The following is a 19,985-nucleotide window of genomic DNA, read 5'->3' on the forward strand; positions in this document are numbered from 1 at the left end:
AATTGCTTATCCATTTCATTTAATTTCTTCACATACATCCTTACTCGGTGTACGATCCATTAGGTTCCATTTAGCGAGGCAGTGGGTGATGTTACTCTTAACGATCGATTGTGAATTGAAACCACATTTCAATTCTCCCTTTGATGATTAGTGTTTGCTAATCATTAGGGCTTCCACAAACCATGAGTGACGCCTAGCAGAATATCATGGTTACCCAAGCTAAGTAGAATTGGTTGGAGAACCTATCCAGTTACAACTACAATGCAATATGGTCCTTCTCTAATACAATACTCTTAATCACATTGTTTAAGTGATAGTTTGTTTCATGTCTACTATCCAATGTGATACTTTCCTATATGATTCCCTTGAATATGATTTGGAACAAACTTCCTAAGTCATATTCATTTGCTTTGGCCAAAGACTTTAGAATCATATCTTAGAGTATTCTCCTTCCACCTTGGAAGGTTAGAGATCCCTTGTTGTGCATTCATATGCCTACATGACTAGATAGCTTGACCCCAACAATGCCGTGGACATTCCGATGGAATGCCGTTTGACATGATCAAAGATCAAGGACCTAACCATTAGACAACTATGATGCCTCAGGTCAAAGGACTACTTTGCATATTGCAACTTTAGAGTTCATACATGACATGTATGTTCGAACTCTCTTTTGATCGTAGTTCAGTGTACTTGATTACTCTTTCGAGCACCTATGTGTTTGTCTTAGTGTCCAACACCAAATGACTTGAGACTAGTCATACTCACGCTTGAGTCAACACAACACATACTAACCTTAGCGGATTGTCAATGCCCAATTGGCAATCCTATGGCTAGGAACGTTTTAGGAATGAACATAAGAGAAAGGTCTCGATAATCTAACTCACTTAGATCACTTATCTCTTAGAACAAATACATTCCTTGGATTCTCTTATTGCTTAAACACATGATACAATAAATAGTGATTAACAATAAGATTTGCCCTCCATTAAACATATAAAAGTTTAATACATTAAGTATTCCAAAAAGCTATTACATCAAATGAGTGGCTTTGTGGGCATACTTCCAACAATTCACGATTCATGAAATCATAACTGGAGATAATCAAGTCATATAAAACACATGATCATGGCATTGAATTCCCCTCTAACTATAAAGAAATTAGTTCCTCATGTTCGCAAATAAACAAAGATAAATAAATCTTTGCAAATTCACGGCACAAGAGGGATGATTGGGTGAATGATGTAGTGAAAATCTGGTAGAGGGTGGTGTGAATGAAAGGGTGCGGCACTACATATATATAGGCTGAAAATCACAGCCCCTAGGTAGCAAAGGAAAAGGATTTAAAGGCCTAAGTTGCATAGGAAGATAAAACACAATCCTTAAAGAAAAACAAGTCAGAAATCCAAAGGGAATGGAAGGATAAGGTGCGGCACTTATCTAGGAAGGGATAAGAGCTTCTAGAAACCAAAATCCCAAAGGAATTGGGTAAAAACTCACGGCACAAAGTGGCTGATTTGCAATGCAAGGCAAAGGTCTTCTAGAAAGGTTCTAGGCGCCATTTTTGTAGGAAAGGATTAGGTTTTCTAGAAATCTGATTTTAATCATCCTAACATAGCTAGGAATCCTCCCAAGTAGTTGAAATATAGGTGGATTAGGATTAGGATAAGATATGATAGGATTGGATAGGATAGGGTTTGGATAATGTTTTGGATAAGGTTTCCTCACTTGAGCTGATTCTTTGGCTTTAACTTCCCTTCTTCAATTAGGAAACCTTGTTTGAGTAGGAAACTTCAATCTTCCAGGAATGCAACTTCACTTAGGAATCCTTCTTCAACTAGGAATCCTTTGTTGACTAGGATTTCATCTTCAATTAAGCACTTTCCCACTTCAATTAGGAAACTTTGCATCTTCAAGTCTTCAACTTTGAAACACATTCCTAGCTCTTCAATCCTTCAAATTCGTCCATTCTTTGTGCTCCACATGCATGAACTCCATTCTAGCTCAATTTTGCTCCAAAATGCTCCAAATTGCATCTTTTTGCTTACTTTGTCCTTAAAACCTGAAAACACATGAAAATAGCTTAAAAGATTAACTTAACTAAGAAAACACAACATAAATGCATAAGAACTAACTATCTAAGGCGCATAAATATGCTCCTATCATTATTATGTCACTTTTATTGATGATTGCAGTAAGTATTGCTATGTTTATTTGATTCATAGCAAGGACGAAGCTTTGAATATGTTTAAGACATATAAAGCCGAAGTTGAAAATCAACTTGAGAGAAAAATCAAAGCACTTAGATCCGATAGAGGAGGAGAGTATGAGTCTATTGCCTTCTCAGATTTTTGTGCACAACATGGAATTATACATCAAACAACGGCTCCATACACACCACAACAAAATGGTTTTGCCGAAAGAAAAAATAGAACATTCAAAGATATAATTAATTCCATGTTAAATAGTTCAGGGCTTCAACACAGTTTGTGGGGTGAAGCTTTACTTACTGCAAATACCATATTGAATAAGGTTCCTCTAAAGAAGATTGACAAGTCACCTTATGACTATGGAAAGGACATAGACCCACTTATAAAACCCTCAAAGTGTGGGGTTGCTTAGCAGAGGTGCAAGTTCCGTTACAAAAAAGAACAAAACTAGGATCTAAAATTGTTGATTGTGTATTCATTGGATATGCAAATAATAAAGCTGCTTATAGGTTCCTTGTTGTAAAATCTTCGATTTCTGAGATACATGTCAACACTATATTAGAATCAGCGGATGCAGAATTCTTTGACGATATATTTCCTTACAAAGAAAAGGAATCTGGTTCTTATACAAAGAGGGTTCATGATCATAGTCATGATGAAGCCTCTTCATCTTGTGTCCAAGGAAATGATGTGGAACCAAGAAGAGGAAAAAGAATCAAAGTTTCTAAAAACTTTGGACCATATTTCATTGCTTTCTTGTCCGAGAATGAACCTAGAACTTTTAAAGAAGCAATGTCTTCTTCTGAGGCTCCTTTCTGGAAGGAAGCAATTAAAAGTGAAATTGGAATCCATTATGGAAAATAACACATGGGAATTGGTTGATTTACCTCCCGATAGTAAACCAATTGGTCATAAATGGATTTTCAAGAAGAAACTTAAGGCGGATGGAACCATTGATAAGTTCAAGGCACGTTTAGTAGCCAAAGGTTATCGCCAAAAAGAAGGGTTAGATTATTTCGACACCTATTCTCCAATTTCTCGCATAACGTCAATTAGGACGTTAATAGCGATTGCGGCTGTATTAAACTTTGATATACATCAAATGGATGTAAAAACAACATTTTTAAATGGAGAACTAGATGAAGAAATATACATGGAACAACCTGAAGGGTTCGTGCTTAAAGGACAAGAAAGCAAAGTGTGCAAATTAGTTAAGTCATTATATGGACTTAAACAAGCACCAAAACAATGGCATGAGAAATTTGATCATACTTTGTTGACACATGGGTTCAAAATAAATGAATCTGATAAATGTGTCATTATTAAGAGTAATGATAAAACTTGTGTTATTGTTTGCTTGTATGTGGATGGTATGCTCATAATGTGAAGCGATAAAGATGTAATAAACAAAACAAAGAAAATGTTGAATTCAAGTTTTGACATGAAAGACTTAGGTCAAGCCGATGTCATTTTAGGAATTCAAATTAAGAGACATAGTGAAGGATACGTCCTTACACAATCCCATTATGCAGAAAAAATATTACGAAGGTTTGGTCAATTTGACTGCAAACCTGCTGCAACTCCTTTTGATGCTAGATGCAAGTTGGAGAAAAATAAAGGCGATGCCATATCTCAACTTGAATATTCTCAAGTAATTAGAAGTCTAATGTACTTGATGAATTCAACTAGGCCCGACTTAGCTTATGCAGTAAGTAGGCTTAGTAAATATACAAGTAATCCGGCACAAGAGCATTGAGATGCTTTAGTAAGAGTGTTAAGGTATTTGAAAAATACACTTGACTACGGATTATACTACACAAAGTATCCACCTATTATAGAAGGCTTCAGTGATTTCAATTGGATTTCTGACACTACAAAATCCAAGTCGACAAGTGGATATGTTTTTACCTTAGGAGGTGCAGTAATATCTTAGAAATCTTCTAAACAGAAATGTATAGCTCGGTCCAACATGGAGTCTGAGTTTATAGCTTTAGACTTGGTTGGTTAAGAAGCCGAGTGGCTCAAAATTTTTTTGGAGGATATTCCAATATGGCCAAAGTCGGTAACTGCTATATGTATACATTGTGACAGAATGACCGTTCAATCAAGGGCCAAAAGTCATGTATACAATGGGAAGTCACGTCACATCAGGCGTCGACATAATACTCTTAAGAAGTTGCTATCCAATGAATAATATCCATTGATTATGTGAAGTCAAAGGAAAATATAGCTGATCCTTTGATAAAAGGCCTACCAAGAGAGCAAATATTATTTACATCGAGGTCTCAAGCCAATTCAATGAATCGAACTGGGCGGAAACCTAACCTAGCTGATTAGAGATCCCATGGTCTAGGTTCAATAGGCAAACTGGTTGAGTTTGATTCAAAAGTTGAACACACAACTTACCCATTCCTATGATAAAATGTGTGTTGTCTGTTGACGTTTGAGGGGTTATGTTTTATACATTTAATGACATTAATATCTTGTTATCAAGAGGAATATAGCACACTATTCTTAATTAATGTCACCTATATAGGAGTAAATGGGGCCGCATTTATGAGAATTGACATGGCTAAATTCTCTACAGCTTCTACGAAATTTGGGATCTGTTTAGGGCCGAAATGAACACAACCGTATGAATTGACGTGTGGTAGACATGATATGTGTGTATCATATTGTCTCGGTTTACTACTGCGATGAACAGTTCAAGATCTTCCACATCCACTGCGTCACTAAGTAAACCCGATATGTTTTCACTAGGGTAAGTTCAAGTCCAAAAGACACTTCACCCGATGCATATCATGCCTATTCTCTCTCAGTTTTAGGCAGCCTAGTCATCCATTTGCATTTACATTTGCATTCAAATGTGGGGTAATTGTTGAAGTCTGAATGAAATTTCAACTCAAATGTGGGGTATTGTTGGAAATTTGAGTAAAAATTTCTTTGTCCCACATTGGCCATTCCCAAAAGATTTTATCACTTTATAAGGCTTTGTCCTTTATAGAAAGTGATTGGAGTAATAGGCCTAGAGAATAAAATTGGGCTCACCCTTGGGGTTGGGCTTTGGAGTGCACTAATTGTCACAGCCCGTCCCGGAGATACATTTGACGGGAATGTGAAATGACGGATTTACCCTTAGCGGGTATTAGGGTACGTGTGTGTGATATGTTTGAACATTTCATGGTTCCTAAGTTTTTGGAAAATTAATTAAATTGGATTAAAGGTTGATTTAAAATTTGGTATGTATTTTTGTGTGGTTAAGGAATTAAAAGACTTGGAATTTTGGTGGGTTTTGTTGGACCACACAACACACACACGGGTCAACCTCAACCCTTTCCTTCCCCCGTGCTGCCTCTCTCCTCCCTCACGGCTTTCTCTCACTCTTTCACTCTCGACTTGTACGGACACACTCACCACCAAGCCTACAAGCACGGATCGAAGGTTGTGAAGGTACCATCGTGCTCGTGAGGACTATACGAACTCAACCACACCCATTTCAGGTAAGAAATCTTTCGATTTCACGTCGAAATCCCAAGCACCGATTTTGGCACTGTTCATGAACTTTTTGTTGGTTGAATTTTAGGACAATCCAAGCTCATAGTGAGCTTAGTGAGGTCCCAAGGAAGCTTGGAGTGCTTCGTTGGAAGGATTTGGACGTCGGGATCACGAGGGTTAAGTTTGGCCGGTTTTGCTTGGATTTTTCCGGTGAGATTTAGTTGTTTTTGAAGCTTAAAAGTAGTATATTGTGATTCTACATGTTGAGGGCTTTAAATTGATATATTATACGAAGAAAATGGTTGAGAAACGAAAGAGAACAAGGCATTTGAAAAATGCCCAGAATCCGGCCACCGGAGAAAAACCAGTCCGGCGAACTCGCGAGGAAGAAGGTGCGCGTGGGCGCGCGTGGACCCGTGCCTTCCTTGGCGCGTGCCACAGTAAAAAATTATTTTAAAACTTTGTTGACGTCCGTGACGTCGAGTAGGTCAATGTGGTATATTCATATACCCAATTTGAGCACCGTATGAGAAAGTTATTATGATTATTGGTTAGGTGCTTTAAATAACGTTTTATAGTTTTCGCATTTAGGTGAAAATGTGAATTGACGATCCGACCGTTGGATCGTCACCAAACTTTGATATGTTGTAATACGTAATATTTGAGGATTATTGGAACTTACGGATTGGGAATCCGAGTTACGGATCTTCCGGAATTGGAGTTGTAAGTTCATAAAATAAAATGTTAACCGTCACTTAGTTTTGGAAATTGACGGAGATCCGACCGTTGGATGGTAATGAAATTTCAGGATGTTGTCCTAGAGATATATTGTGGACTCTGGAAGTTATGGATTTAAAATCTGAGTTGCAGATCTTTCGGATCAATCTATGTAGTGACGTATTTTATATAAGTTATATTCTATCGATATGATTTCTGAGGTTGGATTTGATTATTGTTCTAGGCGGCGATCGTCATGACGCCTTGATGAGTTGTGCTAGGGAGTTGTAGGGCGAACTCCAGGTGAGTGGGCAGTTTTGTTTTCGTATTACCTATATACTATTGAGTTTTCCCAGAAATTGAATTTAAATGAAAGCATGATTTAAAATGCCATGGATAGATTTATATGAAAAGTATGATTTGAAATGCCATGCATAGAAGTATATGAAAAGCATGAATTGATATATGATGCATATATATATGTGAATTGGTGCTGTGGACGCACAGGTAAGTATCAGGTGAGTTTTATATTATTCATGTGCATTGTTGATGTGTATATTGTGGATAGCTCATAACCTGCAATCATGGTGTTAGTGCTTATATTATTCACCACACCGCACGCTCGTCTTGGATCCAAGTAGGTGGATGTCGTACAGACCAAGTGAGGGTTTCGACATGCTAGTCGTATAGATTACTAGATGTGATTCCGACTAGTGGGTGACCTTAGATTATGTGCACAGATGATTGATGAGAGAAGCACTAGAGCGTATTATTACACCATCCATGTCGTACAGACTACTTCAGGTAGTTCCGACTTATCTGCAGTGTAGTGCCGTACAGGTCATCGAGGTGACTCCGGTTGGATTGGATGTTGAGCTATGGAATTAACCGTACAGGACCAACTGCAGGGTCTCCGGTTAATTCAACTTTTCACCTGTTACATTGATGCATCATTTATTTTGTTTTCGAAATTAAAACATGGCATACTTTCGGGTTTTAAAGAAAAATTGATGATTCGAGATTTATGAAAAGTATTATGTTATTATACTATTTTCTGGGAAAAGTATACAGGTTTTACAGTGAGGGGTTAGAATTATTTTTGGCGAAATGTTTTTGAAAAGCTTGGTTTTACTGACCCACTCAATTTTGTTTTTCGCCCCTCCAGGTTCTTGATAGCAGAGTTTTGGTGGCCACGAGGAATCCAACGGTATTCTGACAGAAATCACAAAAGTAGGACTCACCCTCGAGGGTTTCCATTTTAATAATTGTATTTTAAAAGCTTTCGAACTGTGTAAATGGTTACGTCACTCTCATGTGACGGCCAGCATGCCCTCCTTCGGGACGGGGTGTGTCACTAATTAATTGGTAATTAATTATAATTAATATATATATATATAATTAATATATATATATAATTAATATATAATTATTTAATTAATTATTTTCAGATTTAATTAATTATTTTTAATTAATTTCAAATTTAATTAATTATTTATTTTTGACCAACAGACTCATCATTTTAGATGAAGTCTGAAGAGTTCAGAAAGAATACGAAGCAAAGCACCCCTATGGAGAAGATGTCTCCCAACAGACATATCCCATTCTTATACCTGTTGCGAATAAGCATCCTTATATTATATATACATCCATCTGCATGGCATTTAGGACACAGAAAATCAATATTTTTCTTCTACAATCACAAACATCCTTTCTGAGAGAACCACATAGAAATTCGCCAGAAGTTAAGTTTTCCGGTGCTAGAATTCTAACTTGATTGTTGAATCCTGGTGAAGTAGACGTCCGTAGAACTACAAGCACTGAGTAGGGACGAAATTTATGTTTGAAGGACATTGCGGTACGTAAGCCTCGATCTTCAATTTTTCTATTTAAATTTATTTCGTTGTTCATACTCTGTTCAATATTTATTTGTATTTATTATTTATTAGTATATATAAGTTTATCACAGATTGTTGACATATAACTAACAGTTAATTCCTAGTTTTGTGTATGTGCTTTAAATAACGTTTATTCAGTTATTTCGCATATAGGTGAGACTTATTCTGAGGACGAGCGCCATCAATGAAGGCTCGGGGGCTACGACCCTTTGACATATCAGTGAGTGGGCTTTTGGTTTTCTGTATATACCTATATACTTGAGATTTTTCCCAGAAAATGAATTTGAATGATTATACGTTTTGAAATGCCATGCAAAGTATCTGCCTATTTTATTTATGCATTAGTAGTTGCATATAATTATGATTGATGCTGCGGACGCATAGGTAAGTGCCATGAAAGTTCATAAATTAAAGATGTGAGATTACTTCAGTTATGTGAGTTATGATGTGATGAGAACTCAGAAACTTGCACCTGGTGTTAGTTCTCCCACCTAGAGTTAGGGCACAGTCCTTCTGTCACAGCCCGTCCCAGAAGTGCTTTTGACGGGAATAGGAAATGACGAGATTGCCCTTGACGTTACTAAGGTACTTAGGTACGTGTGTGTGAGACTTTATTGGTTCAAATATTATGCAAGGGTATTAGAAAATATTTTGAAAGATGGATTTTGTTATGTATGGCTAGGATGAAATGGAGGGTGTGGGTTAATCTGGACCACACAAGACCTCTCCTTCCCCCGTGCCTTCCCTGTCTCACGAACTCACGCACACACACCCATCGTACGGCACACACCCAAACCCTCCACAAACTCGACGGATCGAGGCAAATAAGGTATGTATCTTCATCCTTTTGACGTCCTGAGTTCATTGGTGCTAGTTTTAGGAAGTGAAACCTTCGATTTCACGCGGAATCCGAAACCTCCATTTTTGGGTACTGTTCATGCGAACGTAAAATGTTGTGTTTCAGGGGAATCCAAGCTTATAGCAAGCTTAGTGAGGTCCTACGGAAGCTCGGGGACGTTCGTTTGAAGGATTTGGACGTCGGGATCGTGGGTTTCAAGGTTGGCCGAATCTTTGGTTTTTGCAAGGTGAGATTTCTTGCTTTTTAGGCCCTAAAACTAGTCCAACGTGATAGTACACTCTTAGGGCTTCAATTTGGTATAAAATACGAAGAAAATGGGTGAAAAACGAAGGAGAACAAGGAGTTTGAAAACTGGCCGGAGTTTGGCCGGAGTCCGGCCGCCGGAAAAACCAGTCCGGCGAGCCCTGCGAAGGGGATGACACGTGCTGCACGTGCTGCGCGTGGCCTGCGCGTGGACCCGTGCCACGTGTGGCGCGTGGCACATCAAAAAAATAATCTAAAAATATGTCGACGTTCGTGACGTCGAGTAGATCACTGTGGTATATTCATATACCCAAATTGAGCACCGTATGAGAAAGTTATTACGATTATTGGTTAGGTGCTTTAAATAACGTTTTATAGTTTTCGCATTTAGGTGAAAATGTGAATTGACGATCCGACCGTTGGATCGTCACCAAACTCTGATACGTTGTAACACGTAATATTTGAGGATTATTGGAACTTACGGATTGGGAATCCGAGTTACGGATCTTCCGGAATTGGAGTTGTAAGTTCATAAAATAAAATGTTAACCGTCACTTAGTTTTGGAAATTGACGGAGATCCGACCGTTGGATGGTAATGAAATTTCAGGATGTTGTCCTAGAGATATATTGTGGACTCTGGAAGTTATGGATTTAAAATCTGAGTTGCAGATCTTTCGGATCAATCTATGTAGTGACGTATTTTATATAAGTTATATTCTATCGATATGATTTCTGAGGTTGGATTTGATTATTGTTCTAGGCGGCGATCGTCATGACGCCTTGATGAGTTGTGCTAGGGAGTTGTAGGGCGAACTCCAGGTGAGTGGGCAGTTTTGTTTTCGTATTACCTATATACTATTAAGTTTTCCCAGAAATTGAATTTAAATGAAAGCATGATTTAAAATGCCATGGATAGATTTATATGAAAAGTATGATTTGAAATGCCATGCATAGAAGTATATGAAAAGCATGAATTGATATATGATGCATATATATATGTGAATTGGTGCTGTGGACGCACAGGTAAGTATCAGGTGAGTTTTATATTATTCATGTGCATTGTTGATGTGTATATTGTGGATAGCTCATAACCTGCAATCATGGTGTTAGTGCTTATATTATTCACCACACCGCACGCTCGTCTTGGATCCAAGTAGGTGGATGTCGTACAGACCAAGTGAGGGTTTCGACATGCTAGTCGTATAGATTACTAGATGTGATTCCGACTAGTGGGTGACCTTAGATTATGTGCACAGATGATTGATGAGAGAAGCACTAGAGCGTATTATTACACCATCCATGTCGTACAGACTACTTCAGGTAGTTCCGACTTATCTGCAGTGTAGTGCCGTACAGGTCATCGAGGTGACTCCGGTTGGATTGGATGTTGAGCTATGGAATTAACCGTACAGGACCAACTGCAGGGTCTCCGGTTAATTCAACTTTTCACCTGTTACATTGATGCATCATTTATTTTGTTTTCGAAATTAAATCATGGCATACTTTCGGGTTTTAAAGAAAAATTGATGATTCGAGATTTATGAAAAGTATTATGTTATTATACTATTTTTTGGGAAAAGTATACAGGTTTTACAGTGAGGGGTTAGAATTATTTTTGGCGAAATGTTTTTGAAAAGCTTGGTTTTACTGACCCACTCAATTTTGTTTTTCGCCCCTCCAGGTTCTTGATAGCAGAGTTTTGGTGGCCACGAGGAATCCAACGGTATTCTGACAGAATTCACAAAAGTAGGACTCACCCTCGAGGGTTTCCATTTTAATAATTGTATTTTAAAAGCTTCCGAACTGTATAAATGGTTACGTCACTCTCATGTGACGGCCAGCATGCCCTCCTTCGGGACGGGGTGTGTCACCTTCACGTGATGTTCACCTTCTGCATTGTATGCTCACCTTGGATCCAAGTTAGGTGCAGAGGTTTGTCATACAAACCACTTTAGGTGGTTTCGACTCGTAGGTGACCCGCGATTATTTGCACAGCCTTTACGTGATCGTAGCATTAGATGATATTTACTTTACACCTAGTCTTGTCATATAGACCACTGTAGGTGGTTCCGACTAATGTGCAAGATTTGATTTGATAGGATTGAGATTGGTTATGAGCTATATACTCAACAATGCAGTTTGAGTTAGAGAGATTTGGCTAATGCAATATTTGACATTTATATATTTTGCCTGGTTTACCTATAACATTGCATTGAGATACTTTGGCATGGTATACTTTTATGGATTTTCATCTTGAGTGTGATTTCTGATTCGGATTATTATTATTATTATTTTCTAGGAAGTTATACAGGTTTTATGGCGAGGAGTTAGAACTTTTGAGAAATGAAATGATTTTGAAAAGCTTTGTTTTTGCCCACTCACACTTTCTGTTTTGAGCCCCTCCAGGTTTTAAGTAAAAGTGCTTGGTGGATCACGAGGATTTCGACAGGGGTTCTAACAGAGCATCGTAAATGTAGGATCACCCTCAGGTGTTGTATAATTAGTACTTGTCTTGCTTGACTGCACTTCGGATATTTATGCTCTGGTTGTGTTTTTCATGTTTAATCTCGCACTAGCACTCTATCTTAGTTAGTACTCTAGTTAATTTGATTTTTTTTCATTCGTAATTCCTTATATCTCTTTTGCTTCCGCATTGTGCACATGGTTACGTCACTCTCACGTGACGGCCATCATGCATCGATCAAGGTCGGGGTGTGTCAATTGGGGTGTTGATGAAACCGATGAGAAGCAACGGATTTATATGGATGGGCTTTTCAAGCAAAGTTTCCAGCAATGGAAGTTTGATGTGTTGCGGGCGAGGGAGGATTGAAGTTGATAAGGGTTGTTTTTTTATTTTTATTTTTAAATAAGATTTTGTGGACTTTATATTTAATTTAATGAATAAATATATGTTATGTGGATGAGTATTAATATTTGTCTTAATTATAACTTCTGTTTGGGATAGTAAATTAGTTTTGTTAATTAATTTAATGTTTATTTAGGTTTGAGTTTTTGATTTATAATAAAATAAAAATTTACAATACATACAAATAAAAAAGAAAAACATAAAAAAAAATTTAAAAATATGCATTGCACGACGATTCATTCTTTTATCGTGCAATGTGTCGAAAAGAATAAATTGTAAAGTAAAGGAAATAAAATAAAAAAATGGTAAAATTGTGTGACGAAAGTTTCATTTTTGCGACGAAGATCATCTTAGTGGCACAATGTGTGTTTGCGTGACGAATACCTTGTTCGTCGCAAAATCGTCATCTTTTTGAATCTGAATTCAGTCATGTGCAGAGGCAAACTGCAAAAAAAATTGCAGATTGTGCCTCTACACTCATCCCTTCGATTTTGCTCAATCCTGCATTCGTCATTTCCATTTTCTCTCAATTTCATCATCTAATACTCCCTCCATCTTCTTCTCTAGGTTGATTGAGCTATCTCGGTGTGTCCGGTAAGCGTTTTTTATCGTTAGGGTAAATGTATTAATGTAAATTCATGCTAACACCATTAATTTCGTTGTCTATAGGAATATTGTGTATGATTAGTGATTGGTGGAGAACGATTGAGAAGGTATTTTCTTCGTTTTGTATTGGACATATAAAATTAATTAAATTATGTTGAACTTAGTTTCCCATTCGAGGATATGTTGGATTTCATGCATGGATGTGAAAGCATGACTGCGGTCCAATTAATTCTTGAATTGTCCCATTATTTGGACAGTTTGGGAATGCACAGTTATGACGCGTAGTTTATGGTTAAAGGATTAGGTTTCAGTTGTGGAGATTTCAGTGTCATCTCTGTACGTTCTTCAGGCTGTACACCTGAAGAACTATATCAAGATGCTGCGGAAATTCATCCACGTCGAAACCTAATTTGATGTAGCCGTAAATTACGTGACATGACTATGCATTTCTGAATGGGATAAGGCCCTTACCGTAGGCATAAGGTGACATTATCATTTTGAATGAAGTTGTTGTGATTGTTGTATTGTTATTCTGGTTATAGCAATTATGGACAGGATGTGGATACAGAACCTGAATAGATGTGCGGATGAATACTTGGTTGGAATCGAGGATTTTATTGACTTTGCACGTACACACAACTCGGGTGCAACTAGAATCCAGTGTTGGAAATGTGCCCTAAAGCCAATCATGTGATGATACTTTACGGACATTTCACATGTTAAACTAATCTAGTTTTACATATAAAGGGCAAAGATTATTGTTTAAGCCGTTTCATATAAATGTTATATGCTTAAACGATAAAGTCCAAGGAATATGTGATTGGGAGAATGTAATCTAATGAAGTTAGATTCATGAGACCATTCTTTCGTAGACACATCCTAAACGTTCCTGATCATAGGATTGCCAATTGGGCATTGACAGTCCGTTAAGATCAGTACGTACTATGTCTTCTTTCAGGGAGAGTGATTAGTCTCGAGTCATTGGTGTGTGTGACATCAAGACAAGTACGGTAGGTGCTCAATAGAGAATGAGTTCACTGAACACGATTAACGAAAGAGTTCTCATATTCCATGTCACATGAGAACTCATGTTTGGGATAATGCAAATTAGTCCTTTGACCTGAGGCATCATAGTTGTCTTGTGGTTAAGACCTTGATCTTTGATTATGTCAAAGTCATCCCATCGGGGTGTCCACGGCATCGTTGGGGTCAAGCCACTTAGCTATGGAGACAAGTGAATGCGCAACAAGGGATCTCTAACCTTCAAACCGTTTGAGGGAGAATACTCTCTGATATGATTTGAATCTCTGGCCAGAGTATGAATGAGATTAGGGAATGCGTTCCGAATCACATTCAAGGTAATCATATAAGCACAAGACACACATTGGATAGTAGACATGAGAAAATAAACTATCAAACCAAACAATGTGGTCAAGAGTATTAGATTAGAGAAAGACCGTATTGCATTTGTAATCTCGAACTGAATAGGTTCTCCACCTCTTCTGATTAGCTTGGGTAACCATGATATGCTGCTAGGTGTCACTCATGGTTTGTGGAAGCCCTAAACGTGTGTAATCACTAAAGGGAGAATTGAAAATAGTTTCAATTCACAATCGATGTAAAATGGTTTTAATCGCCCACTACCTCGCTAAAAGGAACCTAATGGATCGCACACCATAAAAGGTAGAGATTGGAGATTAAACGGAAATGAGTAAGAATGATTAAATGGTTTAATCATTTATTTATGGCAAGGATTAATTAATATGTTAATTAATCAAACGAATAAGTTCGTTAAATGACTTCGGGATAGTTTTGGACCTTAAGGCCCAATGGGCTTCGAACGTCAAGCCCATTAACTTAAGTTGTATGACAATTTAATGAATAAAGATTCATTAAAGCCCAAAAGCCCAAAAATCCCTAAATGGCCGGCCATATGGAATGAATTAGGGTTTTGGTTATTTAGGTCACTTAAAGAAGTGACTATATAAATGACTTTATAGCCAAATATTCATTAAGGATTAAAAGGGTTTATTTTTGGGGAAAATTGGTGAGAATTGTCTCTCCATTTTCTCTCTAAAGAGGCCAACACCTTGGAGGGTACATCTAGCAATCCTACTACTCCAAGGTCACTCATTTTCTTCTACAATCTAACCTTGGTGAAGAGACTTAGAGGTTCTCAATTTTGGGAACTTGGAGAACCTATTCTTCCATCCAAATCCATGGATCTAAGAAGCAAGGAATGAAGGCCCTATCTCTTTGGGTGATTAGCCTTTGCTTATGCAAAGAGGAATCTACAAAGGTATTAATTTCAACTCACTTTGTTTTGAGTTGATAATTGGTTCACCAATCTACTAGGCTTTGAATTTCATGGTAATGTTTTGTTTTTGAGTGCATGCAAGCATGATTCCGCCTTTAATTGTTAATTGCATGCTATATGATGTTGCTCAAATGAACATGTTTTCACAAAAGATTTCCTTCAAGTGGTATCAGAGCCTAGGTCTAGTAGTTGGTGAATCCTTTTGGGTTTTGTAGTTCATAGTATGTGATCTAAAAGTTGTAATTGTTACAAGCTTTATTCTTGCTTCTTTGAATGTAAATTTTGTTGGAAAATTTGCCATCTCAAATGTTGTAGATGTTGTTCATATGAGCATGAATATTGGAGCTAAAATTTGGTGCCATGCTTTTGGGAAAATTCGGCCAAAACCGAAGGGTGGATTTTTGGGTTCTTGTTGGACTTGTTAAAAGTGTTTTAATGTGTTCTTTGGAACCCCTAAGTACCCTAGTTTGGTTAGATGTTATTTCCGTAAGTAAGAATGGTTTTGGAATGTTTTTGGGTGAAAAAAGTTCATGGAAAAATTTAGGTTTTTCATGAATGTTCTTCATTGTTCTTGATGTTCTTGCCAAGAACAAAAAGGTTTGGTGTTTTGATTCAAAGTTTTGAATTATTACATAAAGTTTATGTGATATGTTTTTAAATGATTTATCATGTATTTAAAGTATTAGATATTTGTATAAATGATGATTGAAATAATTGTGATTGAATTATTTCATAAACATATCCTTTCACATACACTTGCATGCTTTTGACAAAACTCACAAATCAACACACACACCAACCTTATCTCTCCCCTAAAACCGGCCACTCCCTCAAAGGGAGTACTTTTGGGGCTTTTATGCAATTACATAAAGTTTTGATACTTTTGTGTATTTGCACTTTGGCCCAAAAGTTTACGTTTTGACGTTTAGGTCCAAAAACGCTAAAGGACAAATTGTTTTGTTCCTTTAATGAAGTTTTTGCATTATTAAAAGTTTGGGTTCTAGTTGTATTTACATGAAGTAGTGACTTTTGTGTATTGTACAAAGTGACCCCAAAAGTTTTTGTTTTTGCAATATGGCCCAAAAGTTGAGGTTAATTGCATGATGGCCCAAATAGGATGAGAACAAAATTGTTTTGTCTCTTTAAATGAGAATTGGATTTTCATTTTGTTTAGCTCCATTTAAATCAATTTTATGGATACAAAAACCAAATGAAAATGTTGCATTCAATTAATTAGTTAAAGTGTTAATTAATTAAAGGGTGATTATGAACCTAAGCCTAATATAATTGAGCTATGTGAAAGGCGTTTCAAATTTGTTTGAACCATGGGAATGTGTAGATTAGATTTTGGTTGTAATTTGATTTGATCAAATGTTGTAAAAGGGCTTAAGCTCTTCTTTACTTTAAAGTAATTCGTTATATGCAAATGTTGTAATGAGCATAAGCTCACCTTTACTTTGAAGTACTTCTTTCTTGCTTTATATGATATGCATGAAAATGAAGTAGTTGGGTCCAACGCCCCTAAGACAACACGCCTTAATGTGATTAAACGCGTAACTAAAATCAATCACCATCCCTAGACCGAGATTCAACACAAGGCTCGTGTTGAATCTAAACAAAGGTTCATAATCATCCTAAGGCCCTAAGGCAACTATGTAGTCCATCAAATGAATGCAAAGTTTATGTTAGTAGTATCATATACTCTTGCTTTAAAAATCGTTTTAAAAGCATAGTGGGAGTATTATGTACAACTAAAACAATGAGATGGACCAATAGTTGTAATAGGACCAAAATTGTTTTAATAGAGATTAAAATGAATATTTATATGTGATGAGACCTAAAACCCTCAACCAAATCAATATTAAGTTGATAAGCGAGAGATGTTTAGAATATCTCGTTGCCTTCCACCGTGGTGGGATCCAATCGTTTATGACTTGTACACCGGCTTCACCCTATCATGGGGGAGTACAAAGTGCATGCTTATACTCAGGAGGAATCCATACACATATGATGAGGTGAGTGTAGGCAACGAGGATGGCCAATATCATATCATTGTGAGGCTATTCTTGAACCCCTTCATGAACTAAGCATGGTGGGAATGACTTAACTAAGTGCAATGGAACCAATATCATATCATTGTGAGGTTACATTCTCTAGAGGCCAAATAAGATGGGTACTTGCATTAGTTGCAAATGAGTAAGCGTACTCTCTCATTATTATTAATGCTAGCCGATATCGTATCATCGTGAGGTGGGCTTGGTAGTAGTGAGCCTCCCATAACCTACTAGGAGTTTCATCCAAAACTCTCGAATTCCAATGAGGGATATGGAATTTGCCAAAAATAGTGGGTGGTGCTATTTTGATTTAAAGACCCGAATCAAATGGCTTAAAATCAATCAATCTATATTCGTTATGTATTTGTTTACCAATATATTTGCAAACGCTATCCAACACTTGACAAATAAAAACCGAATGTTTTAGTTTCCGGACTTGGTACAACAATCCCAAAGAATGTCTTACATGGATTGTATATGTATCTAAGTAGTCTCATCCTCACAATCTTCCTAATGATAATGTATCATTGGAAGAACATGTTAGAAAAGTCTATCGTGAAGAGGACAACACAAACAACCAATGCTTAATCCTTTGTTAAATGAACAAAGGAACTTACGAAGATTAGCATAAATGACAAGGACACTTTTAGTGTTATTAGTTCTTTACTTACAAATCGTTGTATGAAGAAATAATAGTTGCTTTGAACAACCCTTAGTCAATGCAAACACTAGTGCTTGTTTCTTTGTTAAATGAACAAGGAACTTGAGAAGAAAGCACAAAGGCATGGACACGTTAATGTGCCATGATTCTTCATTTACAATTGTTGTATGAAGAAATGAGAGTTGCCTTGTACAACTCTTGAAGGTTTGTAATTATGTTTAGAACATAATGGTTGGTTGACAAAAATAGTCCATTAACATGGACTTATGATGATTTTGAATCATTGAATGTTGAAGTGATAAACCACTTAACGAGACGGAAACTAGGCAAGGACTTCACCTTTGTTTCCCTATCCTAATGGTTCACTAAGTTTATTGTAAACTATGTAGTGAACAATAAACCACATGCTCTCCAAAATTGTTTGATGTGCATAACACAATTGAAAAAGGTTTCAAGAGAGATAGTGGGAGTTTAGGGACCATGACTAATGTAGTCAAAGGTGAAAGTCAAATAAAGAAGATAAATAACTCCAAGGGAACAAACTTTCTTTATGAAAGGATGGACATTGGAAGGGGTATTTGCAAGAAATGTCTTGCAAGTGTCAAGGACACACCTTTCGAAGGTGTTGTAAATTGTTCTTGAATAGTTCAAAACAGTTGGTTCTTCTACTTGAATGCATGATTCCGTATTAGTGACTATGTTTTACAATCGTTGTAAAAGTGTGGCTAATAAGAAGTAGAAGATTAATGAGAGAAGAGAAAGTACTTCACATTCGAAACGTGAATCAAATGTAGATCTCTGCGAAAGCAGTTGGTACTTACTTCCTCATATGAACTACCAAAGAAATTGGAAAAACATAGATTGTCTTTATATTCCAATTTTAAGGAACTAAATTCCGTCACTATGTGAAATGGATAAATGTTTTGTTTGACAAAACAATGTTCTTTATTAATCAATGATTAGATTATGGTAATCTAATTAATTATCTCTATAGTAGAGATAATATGGTAGTGTTAACTGTTTAGAAAATAATGATGCTTAAAACCCAAAAGGTTGCAAGGTAGTGACTAATCCCAACTAAAGTTGTGATACCTCTAAAACATAAATTACGAGTTGGTCATAAATGGACGCTTTGGATCGTTAGATCCGGATCCAATACCTTCTTGTTAAAATTGTATGGAGGCGAAATGTTCGAATCTTTATTCTTTTGGAAAGAAGAAAGAATCACAAAGTTGTTGAGGTTAATTCACTTAGATGTTAGTGGCACTTGTCCACAAACATAAATACTACTCATGTTGATTGACATTCACCGAAGATCACTCTCGGTTGGACTATAGTTTATTTTGAATAAACACAAGTCCGAATACTTTGCAAAATGTTTCAAAGAATTCAAAAAATGTAAGTTGATGAGTAAGACGTCTAAAGTATTTACCTCCTTAGATTTGATCCAAGATAAGGTAACACTTTAGAACAGTTTCCTTGAAAGATATCAAGGAAATAAGCATCATAAGATAATGTATTTCTCCATTAGGAGAAGAACGAACTCGAATAAGTTTTAGTTCGTTAGATGTTATCTATTACCCATAAATAGGATATATACTTCTAAAAACAATATGATTGTCAATGAGAAGATCTTCCAATATTTTCATGACTCCATAAGATGTAGTTGGAAAGAAAGACAAATCTTAAGCATGTTAAAGATTTGGGGTTGTGTGCTAACAAGCAATATTTGTTTGATAATAATCTTGTAGGATATCCTTAAAATAACTTTTGGATATCGCTTCTATAAACCAACTAACAAATGTTGTTTTGTTGGGTAGTTCATTGTAATTCTACAATGTGATTTGCCTAAAAGCAAATGAACGAGAGATAGAACTCAAAGAATGGGTTCTTTGAGAGACAAGATAGTAATCAAGAAATATAACAACCTAGTTCCTATACCTCAAGCTCCAAGGTAGTCGATAAGGATTTATAAACTGTCTCAGTTGAATGGTTTTGAACTTTATGACTATGTCATAGAGTTGCACCTCTTAATTCGAAAGAAATAAGAATGAAAATCCT

The 19,985-nt window shown here is 36.6% G+C and overlaps 1 long non-coding RNA gene across 3 annotated transcripts; it reads left to right on the top strand.

Annotated features, from left to right (window-relative positions):
- Positions 1-5,390: 5,390 nt before the first annotated feature.
- On the top strand, positions 5,391-11,290 carry LOC126585958 (uncharacterized). 3 transcript variants are annotated; one of them, XR_007610704.1, is made up of 4 exons: positions 5,391-5,710; positions 5,794-5,915; positions 10,181-10,239; positions 11,102-11,290. It is a non-coding gene; the product is annotated as an uncharacterized LOC126585958 (long non-coding RNA). The 3 variants fall into 3 exon arrangements; XR_007610703.1 differs by lacking the exon at positions 10,181-10,239 and adding an exon at positions 6,667-6,725 and having other exon boundaries at positions 5,392-5,710; XR_007610702.1 differs by lacking the exons at positions 10,181-10,239; positions 11,102-11,290 and adding exons at positions 6,667-6,725; positions 7,588-7,771 and having other exon boundaries at positions 5,393-5,710.
- Positions 11,291-19,985: the final 8,695 nt, after the last annotated feature.

Source organism: Malus sylvestris, chromosome 10 (assembly GCF_916048215.2).
Source record: "Malus sylvestris chromosome 10, drMalSylv7.2, whole genome shotgun sequence".
NCBI classification, from domain to species: Eukaryota; Viridiplantae; Streptophyta; class Magnoliopsida; order Rosales; family Rosaceae; genus Malus; species Malus sylvestris.